This window comes from Bombus fervidus, chromosome 18 (genome assembly GCF_041682495.2).
Source record: "Bombus fervidus isolate BK054 chromosome 18, iyBomFerv1, whole genome shotgun sequence".
In the NCBI taxonomy this organism is placed as follows: domain Eukaryota; kingdom Metazoa; phylum Arthropoda; class Insecta; order Hymenoptera; family Apidae; genus Bombus; species Bombus fervidus.
Genome location: NC_091534.1, coordinates 2943446 through 2960748, shown reverse-complemented (window position 1 = coordinate 2960748; position 17303 = coordinate 2943446).

Genomic DNA, 17303 nt, shown 5'->3' with positions numbered 1-17303 from the left:
TATTTATTATATATTCCATTTCTGTTTCTATAGTTCAACAATATAAGAAAAATATTTGCAGCCGAAGAACGATTTCCGTACGTTACTTTACTACATACAGTATGATAATTATGCTATAAAATGTCGTTACTTATACCAACTTATACTTACAAATACAGGATAAATTATTCTGTTCTAAACTCTTCTATGTTTTTGACTTCTTCATTAATGTATAAACGTTAGTAATGAAAAGAGTTAATATGCATATCTATATCATTGACTTGCACATACACATATTATAGAGTCCTGTTCGAGCTGCCAAGCTAAACATACATTAGAAACTGTGCTCCAGTGAAAGTCCAACAAGCTGTGAATTTAGGTGAGCAAAACAACAACAATCACTGCCAAATGTTGAAACTCCAAAATGCAACAAGTGTTGCTTTAAATGACGACACGACTGAATACTTTGTGATGGTCAAATATATTTAAAATCGTTCTAAGTACAGAGTTCATCGTCGTTCGCTCATTGCTACTAATTGTCGTTCGTACAGTGCCACTCGACATACAGATATTACGTAATGATTATTGAATACTCAGAGAGCATGTCCGTTTATTTATACTGATCGGGGAAGTACCAGATACTTTAAAATAGGCTCCAGTTGACGGTTGCACATAGCGGCTATATTATTTAGTCCGGAACTTGTTTATCATTACGTTTCGTACGTCGAGACGGTGTCAATGCTCTGAGGCAAAACAACAATTGAGTCACGTTCGATTCGCATCGTCATATGACTATCTGTGCCGCTACACCACCAATCCATTAAAGGTATGTGTTACGACCGTTCGCGGAGAGACGCGTTCGCGAGGAAAACGCGTCAGCGAGAGGCGTAAATTCTCGCTACGATTCGTATAATCGACGCCGCGAATTAGTCGTTCCCCTTGTTTCGATTAAGATAACAGGGGTGGTTAAATGAAATTAACACTGTGTTAACAGGTTAATATAGCATGTATTTTTAACAATAAATTAAATTATAATAGAAGCGTCACAAATTGTTTCGTGATAGGTACAGTTGATGTTTTACAGAGATTCGACTCGATTTTTTATGTATGCGGTGTGAATTCTATAATGAGACTGTTCAGATACGACTGTGCAGTTACAGTTGTCGAATGAGACACATCGGTTACAGATTTCGAATGCGACTGATCGGTTAGAGTGTTCGATTGAGACTGACTTCCTTAGACCGATTCTTTGTCTTTCGGGGAGACGACCCCCCATATGCTCGAATCACGCCATCGCACGCGCCCATGATAACACAGGCCGACTTCTCCGTTAGAAAATAACGGTCCGAGATCGACGGTTCCAGAACTCGTTACTTGGTGACAAATATGCGCTCGTCGATACAATGTATATTTTTCGTCGGGCAGATAAGAGGATGTATCTGCGACGCTGGAGGACCACGAGCGACGGTTGGAAATACGATCTCTGCAGAGCCTCGTGGCGTAACAGTATGGAAATGTTAGGAAAAATGGTAAGTTTTTTTTTTTTTTTTTTTTTTATTTGTTTTATTAAATTTTTACAATTTGTCCAGAAGGACATTTGGTAAAATGTTATAGCTTAGAGAATAAAAGAATAAAAAAAAAATAAAAAATAAAAATAAATAGAAATAAATAAAATATAGCATGTGGATGGTTACCCCCAGCGGGGTTCCATCTTCTAGGTTTCCTATTGCATCTCTATTTCGAGGTCTGCGGGATGCTTCCTCTTCAGTCTTCTTTCTATTTTGGTTTTATTTGTTTCAGCAGCCAGCTGGTTTGGGTGTGCTGCAAGTCTTTCTTTGTACTTTTTTGCGTATCTAGCGATTTCCTCTTTGACTGTTGGAATTTTTAGATCTTTTCGTAGGTCTTCATTTCTGACGTACCATGGAGCGTTAACTATTGTCCTTAAGATTTTTGCTTGCTCTATTTCTATTTTGCTTATGTGACTCATTGCTGCCGTCCCCCATAATGGGACTCCGTATGTCCAGATTGGTTTGATTATTGTTTTGTATATATTTAGTTTATTCATTGTGCTTAATTTAGATTTTCTATTGATTAACCAGTACATCTGCTTCCTTTTTGCACTTATTCTGTTTATTATTGATTTTATATGGTGCTTCCATGTAAGGCGTGTGTCTAAATTTATTCCCAGATATTTGACTTGCTTTGATTGTGCTATGTGGGCGCCGTTCAGTTGAATATCTGGTGTTTTTCCTTTTCTAAGTGTAAATGTTATGTGGTTGCACTTGCTGGTGTTCACTTTTATTTGTTTGTTTTGTAGCCATTTTTCTATTTTTGTAGTGTGTTCTTGTAGTAGTGCGGCGGCCGTTTCTAGATTTGCATGCCTCACTAGTATGGCCGTATCGTCCGCAAACGTCAGTGTTTTACTGTTGACAGTTGTTGGTATATCTGCCGTGTATAGTGTGTATAATATTGGTCCTAAGACACTTCCTTGCGGTACTCCTGCCTTGATGTCCTTAATTTCAGAGTATGCATCATTTATTTTTACTACAAAGGTTCTGTTGTTTAAGTAGGATTTGAGTAGTTTGTAGATTTGTTCTGGAAATTGCTTTTTGATTGTTTGAAGAAGTTTTTCATGGTTAACTTTGTCGAATGCTTTTTCGATATCCATAAAGAGTGCTGTGCAGTATTGTTTTGTTTCAAGCGACTGTAAGATTTCGTTGACGAGTCTATGCAATTGTTCTATTGTGGAGTGTTTATTCCTGAATCCAAATTGATGGTTCGGTATTAGTTTTTCTTTTTCTATTGTTGGTTTTAAGCGGTTATATATTATTTTCTCTAGTAATTTGGAAAACGCAGGTAGTAATGATATCGGCCTGTAGGATGCAGTTAAATGTGGGTTTTTGTTTGGTTTGGGTAACATCACTATCTGTGCTATTTTCCATAGTGTAGGAAAGTACTGTATTCTTAGAATTGCGTTAAATATTATCGTTGTTAGTCTTATTGCCTTTGGGGGAAGGTTTTTTAAGATTTTCCCATTGATCAAGTCAAATCCTGGTGCTTTACTTGTCTTTGTTGCCTCAATTAAGTTTGTAACTTCTTGCGCTGTTGTGCTGAGTATGGTGCAGCGTTTATCAGTTGTGTTGCTGGCATTTTCCACTTCTTCATTTGTTTGCCATCCAGGGATGCTGTTATCAATTTCATACGGCGAAAATATATTTTGTAGGTGCTTTGAGAATTCTTCTGCCTGTTCTTCGTTGGTTCTGGCCCATGTGTTGTCCATTTTTCTGATTGCTGGGATTGTTTTTACTGTTTTCTTAATTTTGTTAGTGACTTTCCATAGGGAGTAGTCGGTATTCTCATGCGCGGATAGTGATTCGATGAATTTTGAGAATTCGTTATTATGATGTTCCCTTATTTTATTCTTTAGTTCCTTTGCAAGTTTATTTAGGTTTTTCTTGTTTTCTCGTGTTCTCTGTTTTTGCCATTTTGCTTTCGCTTTTCTTTTTTCCCTGATTTTGTCTAGGATGTCCTGCGGAATAATTTTTGATTGCCTGCTATTTGTTTCATAGGTGGTGGTTGCCCACGCTGCTTCCTGTATTATTTCTGTCAAAGTTGCTACTGCCTGCTCAATGTGTTCAGGTGTTTTCAACGGGATATTGCAGTTGATTTTGTTTTCGATCAGTTCTTTGAAAGTTTGCCAGTTGGTGGTTTTATTGCAAAGCGACTCTGACTTGTTATAAAGTAGTGGTTTGCTTGTATATTCTATTATAATTGGTGTATGGTCGGAGTTAAGCTCGAGGCTGGTTGTTATTTTTAATTTGCTTACATTTAGCCCTTTTGTTACTGCAAAATCCAACAGGTCAGGTATTTTATTGGGGTCTGTCGGCCAGTACGTTGGTTTTCCTGTAGATAGTACGTTGAGGTTGCTGCTTCTAATGTATTTTTCCAATGTTCTACCTCTCGGTGTGCTAATTCTCGAACCCCATAATGTGTGCTTTGCATTAAAGTCTCCTGCTGCTATATATTTGTCGCCTAAGGATTGGAAGTACTCTTCCCATTTTTTAAGTGTCATTTTGTGTCTCGGAGGTGCATATACTGCTGACATCTGGAAGTAATTGTCATTGGTTTGTATTGTGACAGTGGTTGCTTGTAGGTGTTCTTGATTTGTTTGACTATGTAAGTGATGCTTGATGTCATTTTTTATTATTACTGCAGTTCCTCCATGTGCTTTACCTGAGGGATGTTTGGTATCGTATATGGTGTAGTACGGTATTTTTATGTAGTTTTTTAGGGTGAAATGTGTTTCTGAGACAAGTAGTATATCAATATTATTTTTATACAAAAATATTTTAGTTTCGTGGGCTCGCTGTTGCAAGCCATTGGAGTTCCAGACTGCTATTTTCAAAATGTCCATCTCTATTTTTTACTTAGCAAGTTAGTAAGTAGTTGTAACATGATTGTTGTTTGTTGTGCTTGTTGTCTTAGTATTGTGTTTAGATCACTTACCATTTTTCCTAACATTTCCATACCTTTAATGGATTGTTTGAGCATTTCTTTGATGTCTGTAACGTCTTCGATGTTATTGTTTTCATTCTGATTGATTGCAAGCGTTGGTTTGCTAATGTTTTTAGTTACTTGTGCGTAGCTTCGTTTACCTTGGGGATCTATGTTTCTGCTTATAGCGTCTAGTTCCTGTTGTGCTTTCAATGTTGTTTCGTTATCCGTTATACTTTGTTGTGGTTGATGGTCATTGTGTGATCTGTTGCGAAGTGGAGGAAACAGTTTACGTTGTATTTGTTTCCTTATTTCACATCCTTTGTAGCTGGCTGGGTGGTTTCCGTTACAATTATAGCATTTAACTTGTTCTATTTTTCCTGTGTATGGGCAGTGTATTGTTAGGTGATTTTTTGCACATTTAACACATGCCGGGCTTCTGTTGCAATAATTTTTTGTGTGTCCGTATTGTTGACACCGCATGCATTGTGGTATATCTTTTTTGTAGCGTGGTGGTTCCACTGTTACAATTGTATTTAGTATTTTTTTGATTTCATAGATTTCCTTGTTATTGGTTCTGGGTTCCAGTTCTATTAAGAATAGTGGCAATGGTTGCTTCGTATCGTATCTTGTCATATTGTTTATTGCTCTTGTTTCATGGCCAATTTTTCCTAATTCTTCACTTAATTTTTTTGTGTTAGTTTTTGGATGTAAACCTCTTATAACTATTTTATAGCTCCTTTCTGTTTTGAGTTGGTACGTGTGGTATATAGCATTTTTTTCCTTTAGTTCATTTATCACTTTCCTATAAACTTCTGGGGTGTTTGTTTGAATTTTTACTTGTTCTAATTTTGTTTGTTTTATTGTGTAGTTATCCTTCCCGACTACATTGTTTAGTCGATCAATAAGCGGGTCTATTATTTGGGCCTCAACAAATATTGGTGGTGGTTTTGATATGTAAGGTGTTTTAGTTGTGGTTTTGCTTGTCGGGTCATTGTCTATTTCTTCCGTTAGTGAGCTGAAGGAGTTTCTTAAAGGTAATTCTTGCAGCCATCGCTGCTTTCCTGTATCTGGGTTTCCTGCAGCATTTGTGTCTGGAATTATTTTACGTTTTTTGCTAGTCTTTGCTAGCTTCCAGTTTTCGTCCTGGTAACTTATTTTGTTATCTTGTCTGCACTCCTCCTGTCTCCGCTGCTCTTCCATTTCTTCTATTTCCATATCATTTTGGTTGTTATGATTTTGCTGTTGTTGCTGTAAGCCTGGTAAATCTGATGACCCTTTTATGTAATATTTTTCTCCATTGGTTGCAATCTTGATCGTTGATATCTGTTGTTGCATTGTTTGTCGCTAACACTATTCGTAGCACTTCTCTGAATCACTTGACTGGAGCACACGTTTGCCTACGCACATCTGTTCGCCTCGGTTGCCCGAGCGAGACTGAAAAAAAAAAAAAATGGTAAGTGAGCTAAACACAATACTAAGACAACAAGTACAACAAACAACAGTCATGTTACAACTACTCAAAAACCTGCTAAGTAAAAAATAGAGATGGACATATTGAAAATAGCAGCCTGGAACTCCAATGGCTTGCAACAGCGAGCCCACGAAACTAAAATATTTTTGCATAAACAATATTGATATACTACTTGTCTCAGAAACACATTTCACCAAACATCCCTCAGGTAAAGCACATGGAGGAACTGCAGTAATAATAAAAAATGACATCAAGCATCACTTACTCAGTAAAACAAATCAAGAACACCTACAAGCAACCACTGTCACAATACAAACCAATGACAATTACTTCCAGATGTCAGCAGTATATGTACCTCCGAGACACAAAATGACACTAAAAAAATGGGAAGAGTACTTCCAATCCTTAGGCGACAAATATATAGCGGCAGGAGACTTTAATGCAAAGCACACATTATGGGGTTCGAGAATTAACACGCCGAGAGGTAGAACATAAGAAAAATACATTAGAAGCAGCAACCTCAACGTACTATCTACAGGAAAACCAACGTACTGGCCGACAGACCCCAATAAAATACCTGACCTGTTGGATTTTGCAGTAACAAAAGGGCTAAATGTAAGCAAATTAAAAATAACAACCAGCCTCGAGCTTAACTCCGACCATACACCAATTATAATAGAATATACAAGCAAACCACTACTTTATAACAAGCCAGAGTCGATTTGCAATAAAACCACCAATTGGCAAACTTTCAAAGAGCTAATCGAAAACAAAATCAACTGCAATATCCCGTTGAAAACACCTGAACACATTGAGCAGGCAGTAGCAACTTTGACAGAAATAATACAGGAAGCAGCGTAGGCAACCACCACATATGAAACACATAGCAGGCAATCAAAAATTATTCCGCAGAACATCCTAGACAAAATCAGGGAAAAAAGAAAAGCGAAAGCAAAATGGCAAAAACAGAGAACACGAGAAAACAAGAAAAATCTAAATAAACTTTCAAAGGAACTAAAGAATAAAATAAGGGAACATCATAATAACGAATTCTCAAAATTCATCGAATCACTATCCGCGCATGAGAATACCAACTACTCCCTATGGAAAGTCACTAACACAATTAAGAAAACAATACAAACAATCTCAGCAATCAGAAAAATGGACAACACATGGGCCAGAACCAACGAAGAGCAGGCAGAAGAATTCTCAAAGCACCTACAAAATATATTTTCGCCGTATGAAATTAATAACAGCATCCCTGGATGGCAAACAAATGAAGAAGTGGAAAATGCTAGCAACACAACTGATAAACGCTGCACCATACTCAGCACAACAGTGCAAGAAGTTACAAACTTAATTGAGGCAACAAAGACAAGTAAAGCACCAGGATTTGACTTGATCAATGGGAAAATCTTAAAAAACCTTCCCCCAAAGGCAATAAGACTAACAACGATAATATTTAACGCAATTCTAAGAATGCAGTACTTTCCTACACTATGGAAAATAGCACAGATAGTAATGTTACCCAAACCAGACAAAATCCCACATCTAACTGCATCCTACAGGCCGATATCATTACTACCTGTGTATTCCAAGTTATTAGAGTAAATAATATATAACCGCTTAAAACCAACAATAGAAAAAGAAAAACTAATAAACCGAACCATCAATTTGGATTCAGAAATAAACACTCCACAATAGAACAAATGCATAGACTCGTCAATGAAATCTTACAGTCGCTTGAAACAAAACAATACTGCACAGCACTCTTTATGGATATCGAAAAAGCATTCGACAAAGTTAGCCATGAAAAACTTCTTCAAACAATCAAAAAGCAATTTCCAGAACAAATCTACAAACTACTCAAATCTTAGTTAAACAACAGAATCTTTGTAGTAAAAATAAATGATGCATACTCTGAAATTAAGGATATCAAGGCAGGAGTTCCGCAAGGAAGCGTCTTAGGACCAATATTATACACACTATACACGGCAGACATACCAACAACTGTCAACAGTAAAACACTGACGTTTGCGGACGATACGGCCATACTAGTGAGGCATACAAATCCAGAAACGGCCGCCGCACTACTACAAGAACACATTACAAAAATAGAAAAATGGCTGCATAACAAACAAATAAAAGCGAACACTAGCAAGTGCAATCACATAACATTTACACTTAGAAAAGGAAAAACACCAGATATCCAACTGAACGGCGCCCACATAGCACAAACAAAGCAAGTCAAATATCTAGGAATACATTTAGACACATACCTTACATGGAAGCACCATATAAAATCAATAATAAACAGAATAAGAGCAAAAAGGAAGCAGATGTACTGGTTAATCAATAGAAAATCTAAATTAAGCATAATGAATAAACTAAATATATACAAAACAATAATCAAACCAATCTGGACATACGGAGTCCCATTATGGGGGACGGCAGCAATGAGTCACATAAGCAAAATAGAAATAGAGCAAGCAAAAATTTTAAGGACAATAGTTAACGCTCCATGGTACGTCAGAAATGAAGACCTACGAAAAGATCTAAAAATTCCAACAGTCAAAGAGGAAATCGCTAGATACGCAAAAAAGTATAAAGAAAGACTTGCAGCACACCCAAACCAGCTGGTTGCTGAAACAAATAAAACCATAATAGAAAGAAGACTGAAGAAGACGCATCCCGCAGACCTCGCAATAGAAATACAATAAACAACCTGGAAGATGGAACCCCGCTGGGGGTAACCATCCACATGCTATATTTTTATTCTTTAAGCTATAATATTTTACCAAATGTCCTTCTGGACAAATTGTAAAAATTTAAACAAATAGTCAATAAAAAAAAAAACTTGTATTATGAACTGCACTAGGCACTAGACACATACGTGTTCATGCTTCCGCAGTCGACAGCTGATTGAGTAGAGTACATAGCAATAAAGAAGTTGAACCTCAAATTTCATGGTCAAGATCGTTTTTGAACAAATTGTTTTTTCCAAATCTTCACCAATCCGAAAGTGTAAAATTACGATACGATAGATTCTCTTTACACTTACTCTCCGCACGCCCTGTACAATATACATATGTATTCAATATTACGGGGTGTGTTGCAATGTTTCTCAATTATTTAATAAATTTTATGAATGACAAATCTGATCGAGCGCAGCATTGAATGCGCGGGCAGAGCACGAAAACAGAAAAAAATAACAGGAAAAGGCGTCAACATAATCACGAATCATATTAATATGCGAATGCATTCGCTGGAAGTTAGTTCCTACTTGCGCATGATCGGCCACCTTACGGTGCGGTGGTCTGAAAATGAAGCATAGTCCCATTGCTATTTAATAATCACAAACCTAATTGCATATACACACTAGCACTAACGTCAACAACATGTTATTTTATTCAGGCTCACTGTCATCGCACTGTTCTCTTAAATTATTTTTCTTGTTATGTATACATACGTCGTGACAAAATGATTAAAAATATTTTCAAATCCGTGAAGTAACATTTCGAGAGATTCGTTCACCTTTACCTGAAACGAATAACGTGTAACTGTAGAACAACTACATCCTCTCTCATTTCGATGGCTTTTGAACACATTACCGGAATATGACTCTAAACAACCTTTTTCTGTACATGTAACTGTTGGAAGGCTATAGTTTCTGAGATATTCGGAAAAAATTATCGATAACAATCCAATGAATTCTACCAATGTATAATGTATATAATTATATACAATTGTGTATCCGCTACAGCATACACGCTGGTATTTGTTGCCCGTCCATCTTTTGTTTATAGTATATACAGGGTGTTCAATGGAAAACAACTTAAGGGCTGATTCTTGAAGCTAAAATAGGACGAAAATCAAGAATAAAAAAATTGTGTTTTCGGTTTTATTTTTGAATTATTGACAATTAAAAATCGGCCGAAATATCACTGTGCAGGAGTAAATGTCCTTACACGAACGAAAGTAGGTCAGCTCAAGCAGCGGGGTACACGGTGATCATCAAATCGAAAGATACATGGGTAGCAGTTTATCTTGTACTACAAACTATGATGTTCGGGGACGTAAACCACACTACGTAAAGTTTACTAAGGAAAATCATCGATTATGATTACTCATTAAGATCCGTAACAGGATATCGTAAACCGCTTTATGATATTTTCGAATAGAGAGGATTAGTGTCTCCTCTAATCCTTTGTCTCGATAAGTAATTATTAAACGAAAGCCCATCTAGACAGTGTTTTTACAAAGTTTACACACGTTGAAAAATCGCATACGTACCACGAGTGTACGAAGTATTCACAAAAATGTGAAAAAATGAAAATAGCAATGTCCAGAGGAAAATTACACGTGCATTAAGTATACTTGAGCTGCTACTGAATGTGGCTGTACGTTGTTTTACATAAAGAACAAATGATTCCCAAATTACTGTTCATTGTACATTATAATATTCAAAATATATATACATGAAATAGTAAACGAAGAAACACGAAAAAAGCAACAAAAAAGTTATTTAAACTTATACTCGAAGGATTAGTTAAGGTATCGTTTTATGCACTTGTTACGCCACGAGGCTTGGTATGGATCGTATTTCTGACCGTCGCTCGCGGTCCTCCAGCGTCGCAGACAGATCCTCTTATCCGTCTGACGAAAAATATACAATGTCACGACGAGCGCCTAATTGTCGCCAAGCAACGAGTTCTAGAAACGTCGATTTCGGTGCGTTATTTTCTTCTCACAAAGAAATCGGCCTACGTGATCAGCGGCACGAGCGGTGGCGTGACCCGAGCGCAGTGGGGGTTGTGTTCCCGAAAGACAAAGAATTGGTCTAAGGGCAATCAGTCCGTTTTGAAAAGTCTAACTGCATACATCGAGAGCTCTGAAAATAAAGTCGCTTAGTCTAACAAATTCATTGAGGGATATCGTAAAATCGGGTCGAATTTCTGTAACGCATTAACTGTATTCATCGCTAAATAATTTGTGACACTTTTATTATTATACGATTTATTGTTGAATATACACGCTATATTAACCTGTTAACACAGTGTTAAATTCATTGAACCACCTCTGTTATCTTAATCGAAACAAGAGGAACGACTATTTCACGGCGTCGATTATACGATTCGTAGCGAGAATTTACGCCTCTCGCTGACGCGTTTTCCTTGCGACCGCGTCTCTCCGCGAACGGTCGACGTAGTATTAACGATGAGTACAGTTAATGCGTTACAGAAGTATGACCCGACTTGACGATATCTCTCGATGAGATAGTTAGACTTTACGAAACGGATTGAGTTAAAGGTAGAACCGTGGTAGACTAGTTGACTGTTCTGACGACGAAAAATGGACTACCTTGAGGGTAGAACCGTGTTAGACTTGTTGATTGTTCGGACGACGAAAACGGACTACCCTGAGAGTGACGATACTGTGTCAGAGGAGAGCTAGGAAAGGGTGTGTCTAGCGCACGGGATCATCCGATTTGTTGATGACAGTTTTTGGCCAGGAAAGTGAGGGTAATAGACATTGTTTCTATTGGCTATTACGATTGTTGGTGGACTAAGAGGGGCCTTACCGCCCTCGATAGAAGGTTGGTGGTGGGAAGCATCGCACGTGTGAAAATGAACTAATTTTAAAGTGTTTTCTGGACACAAGCCAGAGATCTTAGAAAACGCCTTCGTAGAAAAGATCTTTGTTCGATCTGAATGACTCTAGTTGGAATTTTCTAAGATTTATGGTCGGTCCTTGAGATTCTTAAGGGTACGCAATAAGGATGTGCGGACATATGGTTGCCATCCCGCTCGCGATGCGAGGCCCGGTCCAGGTAGAGAGTCGGCCGACGTAACACTAAGTATTCGATGCGTTCGCTCTAAAGTAAACAGCTGGTATCATTCAGCAACACCAGAGAAGATTGAAAGGAATAGTTTCCCACCTCACAAAAACCGTGGTGAGTAGGAAAACCCTAAGACAGAGAGCTAGAATATGAGGACCAAGCGAGGTTTCTTCAGGGAGTCTTAAACAAGTCTTCAAACAGTCGTCAGCACACAGTCATACCTTGTAACATTACTTTGCATCTTTAATTTACCTCCACCTTGAGCGTTCACAGCGTTCAAGGTTCGCGATATCAATCGATCAGTTGCAAGCTGACTGATCGCCACCTAGTTGAGAATTCGCATCAATCTGCACACTCGCGGCACGTGTGCGATTTTCCAGCGAAGTGTGAACTTTGTACAAACGTTTCTTATATGTGTTTTTGTTTACTAATTATTTATCGAGGCAAAGGATTAGAAGGAACATTAATCCACTCTACTCGGAAATTCCATGCAATAGTTTTCGACATGCAGTTACAAATGTTAATCGGCCACTGGTGCTTTTCAAAACAATATCCATTACGATTAATAATTCTTTATGAAATATAAAGTTTCAAATTCTTCCAACTACACGTTTAAGGTTGATTGTTTTGTTGAAAATATTAGAATGCGGAAATTATTCCAAATAGTTTATACATTAATTTACTCGTTTCGAAATAATCGATAGGAAGTCAAACGCGAAACTTGACGAAGTACCGGTGAAGATATACCATGACTTAGGGTGGTTATTTTTATGCAGGAAAGGACGTTAGAGTTTAATCAGTTGCTTGTCAATATTTCTCATTTGCTAAACTGCTGTATTTATTACTCTGTATGATTGTGTGTTATTTTCCCATATCGTGTGTATCAGTGTCTGCACAATGTAATAATAATAAGTTCGATTTGTCACGATGGAAGAATCGATTCTAATAAGTACATTCATATGGGAAATTACAGTAACATCTTAATAACATTTTATTCAGAAAGTTATACAAAATTTATCGTGTAAGGTATTGGTAGCGTTGATTGGCATCCTTACATTTTCTTTCAAATTTTGACGATATGTTATTTAATATATCATTCATCCATTTTTCAATTTTCGTAACGGCTACCGTTTCTGAAATGGAGATATTCGTCTTCAAAGTTGGAAGTTTTAACATGTAATCAATATAAGATAATAAACCGCAGTAAAAGTAACTTTTTGATTAATTACGGTACAATATTTCTTGTTAAAGGACTGATATATTTAAAGAAATTTCAGCTCCGACCTCACCGTTTTCGAATAATAGCAACGTGAAATATGTTATGTCGCTAACTTCAGCGTTTAAAATGCCGCGTATATTATAATGTGAAGTCGTTATTCTGTCCATTTCGGAACTGTCTGTTAATATGCGCGTATAAAATGTGAGGAAAGCTAAGACATTTTATGGCTTCTTCAAATCCTAGCCCGTTTTATTTTTCACTGATATTATCATCGTGCTATAAATGCCGTAATTAATATTCGAGCTTGTTAGTTTCGAACATTACATATAATTCTATTAATGTTTTAATATGTGATTTTATATTGTGTTAAAATTAAAAAATTACAAATAATAAATACGCTGTATAATACAACAATGCACGTATAAAGTTGCGAACTACGTGTAATAATTCAGAAATAATACTCAAACTAGAAATCTGTGTGCGTCTGTGCAAGCTCATTTTTTTGCAATCTTCAGTAAAGGAACGTACTATTCAAAATACAATAGTAGGCACATGTCATGAATGTATTTATGCTTTTTGTGTATTGAAAAGTTAAACCATGTTAGTGTCTTGATTTATCATTTTGATGACAAATAAAAAGTTCTTGCACAACTCTAGCCTTATGTAATCTGAAAGATTTACTAGTGGATGCTAAGAAGTAGAGGATAATGAAAAGTTAAGTGCTTGGACCACCATAGTATTATTCTATAGCCTCTGTGTGCTGGAGATTAATATAAAAATGTTGTCGAAAATTTGACCTTAGCCTTGAAATTCCAGATCAAAAGGTCATATTTGTCTGCATACATCATATTCTACTTATCACAGGGACCAATTTTCCAACAAGAACTATCAATTACAACTGGACCATTTTCTTGCAAAATGATGTTGAAGTTTCCTATATAGGTCAACACAAAGTGAGAGTGATTTTCTGACTGTGAATCTAAAAAAGAAATTGTAAATGGCGTTTTGTTTTATAATGTGAGAAAAATTGAACCAATACACTAGAAAAAAACTGTGTCCGCTGTTGAAGATTACAAATGATGGAAAACATAATTCCACGCTACTAGAGAAGATATTTCTTTTTCTGTGAAGATACAGCGGTCCCTCACTCTACGGGGCACTCCTTTTACGCGAGTCACTTTTTCACGCAGTAAATTGTAACAATTTACGCGAAAGTTTTGTAACGCGATTTTATCTTACGCAACCGGTAACGTCAGTGCCGTATGAGATTAAGATGAAAGTACATTACGTTGTGCTAGACATTATATGCGTGCATATTTTTTCTTTAAAGGCTGACAGACTTTATTTACGTGATTCTCATTCGTGTAAAACGAATCCACGTGGAACGGATACTCCGCGTGAATTAAGGGACAGATGTAATTATATTCCAAGCGTTTTGCAAATGTATATATCATTCATGTATAATGTATGATATAAATCATATCATAAGTGGAAATACATCAACTACTGAGATATAATATAAGCATAATCTATTAAATAATTACAACTTGCCTAATTTATATTATATGTCATTACGTTGCATACATTAAATTGAATGTTAATATTTTAAGGAAACAAATAATGTGAACATCTTCTCATATAGCAGTTTTTAAACTTCGGGCGCAAAGACATAACAACACATCTGGAAAAAAAGCAATATACATAGCAAGGAAAGATCTCGTTTCGATATAACACAGATATGAAATTCTTTAAGGCAAAACTACGAGCGTGTCCAAAATTATTTGTGAACCATATAAACTTGTATAATTTTGCTAAAACGTAGGTCCAATTAGCTACACAAGTATAGTATGGCTTTTATTCATACCGATGAATTCTAATACTATCAGAACTTAGTATTTATTTTATTACAATTATTATTTATCAATTATATCTATATATAATTATTACAATTATATTTAATTACAATTACATTACAATTATTCATTCACCTATCATTTTTATGATTAGTTTGTTATTACTTCACGCTAGCGCTGCAGATCGTCTGGCTCTGACCGGATTGAAATAAGTAGTCTAAACCCAAACCCAATACATTGACGACATTCGCTTCTGATTGAGTCATAACAGACATATCCTAGAGTATCTCATATGCAATTGTGTACGGAGCTTCACCCAAGCTGGTCCCAGCCTCGTTCGTCAAGACAAAGAGAGAGTGAGTGCTAAATTCGGCCGCTGGCAGCCAATGATGCGTGCGCTGCCATAGAAGAACAATTATCAGCGAAAGTACACTGTAATTGTACCGATAGCTTTTGCGAATTTCTCGGAAATCATGGCCCATCCATAGTTTACATATGGAGGAAAAAATTGTTTAAAATGTTGAGCTTCACAAATCATCGAAATCGGAGAATATGGAACGGTTTTACAGTTTCGCCCTCGTTCTTACGAGGCTTTCGGAGACGAATGAAGTACCAATATCTCCGTCTGTGACATTCATAGCGTGCCACTCATACGTAGAATCCCCTTCTTATCTTCCTTTATTACAACTCACCTTTCGGACCACTTCTTCTATGTTTTCGGTATATGCGTGTCAAGAACTGTTTACATGACCGTGGTCCTAACTACACGTAATCGACATTAATAGAATGCTACATTAAGGCGCTAACTTTGAATATATAGTGTTTAGTTTTTGCTTATAACTTCGTATTTTTACATTTCTTCACATAATTTTAGGCCTCCGACAATAATCATTAAATTGTCTAAAATAATGAAAAGAAATAAAATTTGAGAAGTTTTAACGAAAATTGTAGCCGACGAAAAAAATTTAATCAATCTTTTGGTTAATTTGTAGGAAACAATGGGATATATAAAATGAAGAATTACCTGTAAACATGAAACAGGAAGTAGACGTTCGTAAATTTGCTTGAGCCAGCGATGCCATAAGTTATCCTACAAATAGTGTTACGTCGCGTGAGTCGGTACCTGCGACGTCCCTCATGGTCAGGCCGCCGAGGCCTGCACATCGTCACACTGACCCGCAATAAACCCAAGGAACCACCATAGCCCACATCTGTTAACAATAAAATTGCATTCTTTGCACATATTCGGTTTATGAGTGGTCCCTTAAAAGGGTCCTTAGGTTTATTGCACGCTCGTACTCATTACGGAGAAAGCGGAGGTTTGCCCAGCGAGGTAGCCGGTTTTTCCCAAGGACAGAAACACACGTGAGTCATATTTGCCGAGGACTGTCCCCTCGTATTTAATTCATTAACATTGGGAATACCCAATGGGCATCGCGGATCGTTACCCTCACTTTTCTACCGAAAAGTGTGAACTACGAATCCGCGTTCTTAGTTCAACAAGGATACACCCACAACGAGCTTTCTTCCTAAATAGTACGAGACGGGTCAATCACTGTTTTAATATCCTTCGGACAGTCAAGTTCACTGTTCTAGTAGCCCTCGGATAGTCAAGTCCACTGTTCTAATATCCCTCGGACAGTCAAGTCTACGGTTCTAACACTCATCATGTCAGTCAAGTTCTCGCCTCTCTAACTACCACATCTAGCAACCTTCGGGTTCATCACAACGCTTCCCAAACACTGTCTGTTCACATCTAGTAGTGTAATCCAGTGTAAATAAATACATATATAATATACCTGTGAAGTCCAGTTATATTCAAACCCAATCACCCTTTATTCTCCCACAAGAAATAAGGGGATCGCCCTGTTCGTGGTGTCGATTCGTGCAATCGTAGCGGGAATTTACGACTCCCGTTGACGCGGTATAACGCGACCGTCTCCCCGCGACTGGACGAAAATACAAATAGTATAATCCATTTTTATTTACAGTTTAATAAAATTGAAATCATGAGTTCAACTGGGCGACAATTTTCATACTTCACTTTACCACATACTGCATAATAATTATGTTATAAATGTTGGATGCTTGTACTATAATGTATTCGCAAATATAGGATAAATGTTTGTCCCAGACATCTTTTTGTTTCATTTTCTCATTAACATCTAAATGTAACATATAAAAGTAATAAATAAGACTTATATGCATATGTACATCATTAACATGCATATATATCAACAACATATATCATGTAGATGACGTTAGACGTAATATAACATTTATAACGTAGAAGTTTAGTAATATTGCTTCAGGAAATCTGTACTAAATCAACAATTTTCTGGTAATAAGATTAAATTCTGATTTTGTTACATAATACATACATTAAAGATAGTTATGCGTAAACGAGGCTAAGCGTTCGATTTTGATAAAATTTAAATATGTTGT